A 4,363-nucleotide genomic window follows, 5' to 3' on the forward strand; every position below is an offset into this window, starting at 1 on the left:
TTTTTTTAAGGAAAGAACAAAGAAAAGCACACGGGTCCTCAGACTCCCAGCCACAGGGTGGGGATATGGCACACCCGGCAGCCCCGGCTGTCACCTCGGTCCCTGGTCGTGGGGGTTTCCTGGGACACGAAACCCCATGTTACAATATTACCCGGACCTTTTCTGCAGTGCACTGCCCAATGAGACATTACTCAGGCTTAGAGCACACTTGGCCACAGAGATTTCCCCAAACCCGGGGCTCTGTGTGATGGGTGGGGTGGGTGCACCAGGACACATGTGGTGAGTTGTCCCTGCCACTGCCGGTAGCAAGAACTCCGTGCTTCACAAAGTACTCGAAAGAAGTACTCCACCGGTCAGCAGGTGGAGGGAGCCTGGCCATGTAGGTGAGCAGGCACAGGCAGTCCGCCGCCTGCCACAGGCATGGGGACCCCAGGAGACCCCTGTCGGCTGATATCATTCTAGTGGAGAAAGGCTTGGCCATCCACTCCAGGGAAAATTACAGCCTCACAAACTCTATGGGACAGTCCCTCCCTGTCACATGGAAGTCCCAGGAGTCCGAATCAATTCAATGGCACTCAACCATGGGCTGACGGCCAAGAGTCTCTGATTCTTATCCTAACGGGAGCTCCCAGCTATCTTTTCAGCTCCTGACTCTCATAAAATGACAAAACCAGCCACCCACAAGTGGATTTTTTTCCCTTTCTCCTTTTGGAGCTAGGTTACAATATTTTAAATATGTGTGTGTGTGTGTGTGTGTGTGTGTGCGCGTTTCAGCTTTTGATTGTGAAAGTTGACAGAGCAAATCCCTCTTCCATTCAATAATCGCACATCCACCATCAAGCTGACTGACTCCTGACAAGCTGCATGTCGGAGAAGAAGTGTTCTCTGTGGGGTTTTTTGGATGTAGATGCCCTGGACTCTCTGCCAAGTCTCTCACCTCTCAGTCAGCACCCACGCTCATGTGTGCACCCCCCAGGGACTCCCAGCGTGGGAACCAAGCAAGCAAGCTCCCTGTGAGGGAGTTCACTGACCCACAGCAAACTACAACCCAACCGCACTGCCATCGAGTCCATGCCCCGCCCTTAGAGGGCAGCACATAAATGCCCCGTGAGTTTCCAGGACTGTAACTCTTTACTGGAGTAGAAAGCCTCATCTTTGTCCCCCGAGTGGCTGGTGGTTGGACTGCGACTGTGCAGGTAGCAGTCCTTCATGTAACACACTGTGTCACTCGGGTTCCCACGGGGTTTCCAAGGCTTTGTAAATCCTTCTGGGAGCAGACAACCTCATATTTCTCCTGAGAAGCAACTGGTGGGTTTCAACCCCCAACCTGTGGTCAACAGTCCAACACTTAGCCAGCAAAGCCATCAGGGCTCATAAAGAGGTGGGCAGAACAAAGCCAAAGCGAAGAGCATAATAGCAGACAGTTAGGAAGGGATCTGAGCTGTTTTCTCGTCCTGCTTCCTTTTAACGGAGACTAAAGTTGTTATAAGGTTCTAAACTTTGATCCAGCTTAGGTTAAAATTGTAATGGAACGACACACCTCAAGTCTAATGGCATTTTGTGAGAAACTGAGGGAAGCAAGGGCATTTGGAAATGCAAAGCCATTTTCCTTCTTAACATCGTTTCCAGAAACCTGAGCTAATGAAGCACTTACTCTGTATTTCCGCGCTACTAGTGAGTTTCTAAGCAAGTCTACTAAGAAGGGCAAAATGTTAGCCTGTGAAATGTAGAAGTTTGTTTAATTGTGATCTTTGAGCTAGTAGCCCCTGCCTTATGACATATTCTAGGTATAACAAACTGCACAGTCCAGGTTTGTTTTAATTTGGTTTTGGGTTATATAACACGTGTATAACAGAAGCAGAAAGCACCAATGTTGAAGTATTACATTTATAATAAAGTTTACAGCCCCAGAGACAACTAAAGATTGGATTTATAGAGACACCGATAATAAAAGGCAATCATACAATGACACACTGGACAAGAGACTAATCTCTAAATTCTGTAAAAAATTTCAATATCTCTACAAGAAAATAAAGAGCCCAATCTAAAAGCGGGCCGAGGACATGGGCAGGCATTTTGTCAGAGAAGCCACCTGACCTGCAAACAAACACATGAAGAAATGTGCATGGTCACAGGCCCTCCGGGAAATGCACACCACAGCCACTCGAGACACCGGCTTGGCCCAGAATCGATAACAAAGCACAACCCACCATGCTGGGAGGTGGTCCGGCACTGCCTTCAACAGGGGGAATAGCAATGCCATACGCCCCAGCAGCAACAGTGCTTCCTGGATACATCCTACAGCAATAAAGAACCCGGCACAAACAGTAAGCAGCCCATGTCCACGGCAGCACTGTCCACCACAACTGCCGACCAGTGGAAGAACGGACAGACAAACCATGGAGCAAGCACACCACAGCAGGCTATGCATCGTTCACGAACAGTGATGTGGCTGTGAACCGCCCCTCGACACGAAGGGATTTGGAGGACATTACGATGCAGGAGCACTGGTGGCGGAGTGGTTATGCACTGGGCTGCTAACTGCAAGGTCAGAAGTCCCAACCAACAGTCACTCCGCAGGAGGAGACAGGGCTTTCTCCTCCCGCAAAGAGGGACGGTCTCCGAACTTGCAGGGGAGATTCTACTCTGTCCCACAGGGTCGCTATGAGTTGGCATCAACTCAATGGCAGTGAGCGTATGCTGAGTGAATTAGCCAAAAACAAAAGGACAAATATTATATGAACCCACTGTGATTATTATTTTTTATCAATAAAATGTTTCATGCCAAAACCAACAGACTTCGTTACCGAGGGAATAATTGCCTGGTTTAAAATCAGGAGAGGTGTGCATCAGGGTTGGATCCTCTCACCATTCTTGTTCAATCAAAGCTGAGCACATCCTCAGAGAAGCCGGACTACATGAAGAACAGCGCGGCGCCAGGATCGGAGGAAGGCTTAGTCACGGCCTGTGAGATGCAGCCGACACAACGTGGCTGGCTGTGAGGAGGACGGGAAGCACTTGCTGATGAAGCTCATGGGCCGCAGTCTGCAATACATCTCAATGTCAAGACGACTCACAACTGGACCATAGGTAGCATGATAAAGGGAGAAAAGAGGGAAGTTGTCAAGGACTTTGTCTTGCTTGGATCCACAATCACTCCAAAGATGTACTGCATTAAATCAATCTGCTGCACAAGACCTTGTTAGACTATTGAAAATGGACACTGAATAAAAACGACTGAAGAAAAAACGATGCATTTAATTGAGGTGCTGGAGAAGAATACTGAAAGTACCATGGACTGCTGAAAGGACAAACAAACCTATCGTGGAAGAAGAATGACCAGAGAGTGTTCCTTAGAGGCAAGGATGGTGAGACTTCATCGTACACAGTCCGGACCTGTTGTCAGGAGACCAGTCCCTGGAGAAGGACATCATGTTTCGTAGCGGGTGGCGACAAAGGGAAAGGTCCTCAAGGAGATGGTCTGACCCAGTGGGTGCAGCCATGGGCTCGAGCACAGGCAAAATTATGTGGATGGCACCGGCCCGGGCAGGGCTTCATGCTCTCGTGCGTAAGTCACAATGGCACCTCACAGCAACAGGGCGGAGGGGAGAGGGGAAAGGGGACGCAGCAGCCTGGGGGACAGGAAAGAGCATGCCCTACACAAGTACAATAGAGAAACAAGTGTGTGTTTGGGGCGGAGGGGAGGCCGGGCAAGCCGATGGAAGGTTTGATACGTTGTTTAAGTTGCTGAATGCAAACAATGATCAGATAAGCAAAGCCCACCAGGTTCCCAATGAAAAGTTTGGGGGGGAAGACTGGAAATACTTATGGACACTAAAACAAAGAGGTATTTGATTTATGTCAGAACCGACTGACAACATACGATGGGGCTTCACAACACGTGTAGAAAAATCACAGGATCCTTTCACTGCATCTCCCCACACACCTTTTGAAGCTCCTTTGCATCGATTCCATCAGGGGGGTGGGGAGAAGCTCCAAAGCTTCTTGGAAAAATGAAGGAAAAAAAAGCCTGGAATTTTCCCACTAACATCTGAAGTCCCCTTGTAAGTCTGAGCCCACTTGTATTGGCTGCTATATCCTTGGGTGGCGTGATGGGTTAATGCAGTCTCCCAGTAACCTCTAACCTTCCACCATGAATCCAAGGTCAGAGTCACGGTGGAGGAAGGCTGGAGAGAGAGCTGTCTGAAAAACACCAACATCATGGGCCACAGTCCACGTTCAGCCAACGGGCATAAGTGGTGGTGTGTTACAGGACGTCGTGGCGGGCATGTGTCAGAGACGATGCTGACAAAGTTCTCTAATGGACTCTGTTGGTTATGAAAGGCTAACTGCTCACAAACTT

At 49.1% G+C, this 4,363-nt stretch overlaps 1 protein-coding gene across 4 annotated transcripts in view; it reads right to left on the minus strand.

Annotated features, from left to right (window-relative positions):
* PXYLP1 (2-phosphoxylose phosphatase 1) overlaps nt 1-4,363 on the minus strand; it is an 87,788-nt gene that overhangs the window by 64,721 nt on the left and 18,704 nt on the right. The window contains exon 2 of one of the 4 annotated variants that reach the window (XM_045287487.1): nt 2,870-3,045. The exons of 2 other annotated variants lie outside the window; for them this stretch is intronic. The gene's annotated coding sequence lies outside the window, so the exon portion shown is untranslated. Of the gene's footprint in view, nt 1-2,869; nt 3,080-4,363 lie in introns of all 4 variants that reach the window. One more of the 4 variants, XM_045287486.1, reaches the window with a different exon arrangement.

Source organism: Echinops telfairi, unplaced genomic scaffold (genome assembly GCF_000313985.2).
Source record: "Echinops telfairi isolate 266 unplaced genomic scaffold, ASM31398v2 ScPeMD7_16;HRSCAF=60, whole genome shotgun sequence".
NCBI lineage: Eukaryota > Metazoa > Chordata > Mammalia > Afrosoricida > Tenrecidae > Echinops > Echinops telfairi.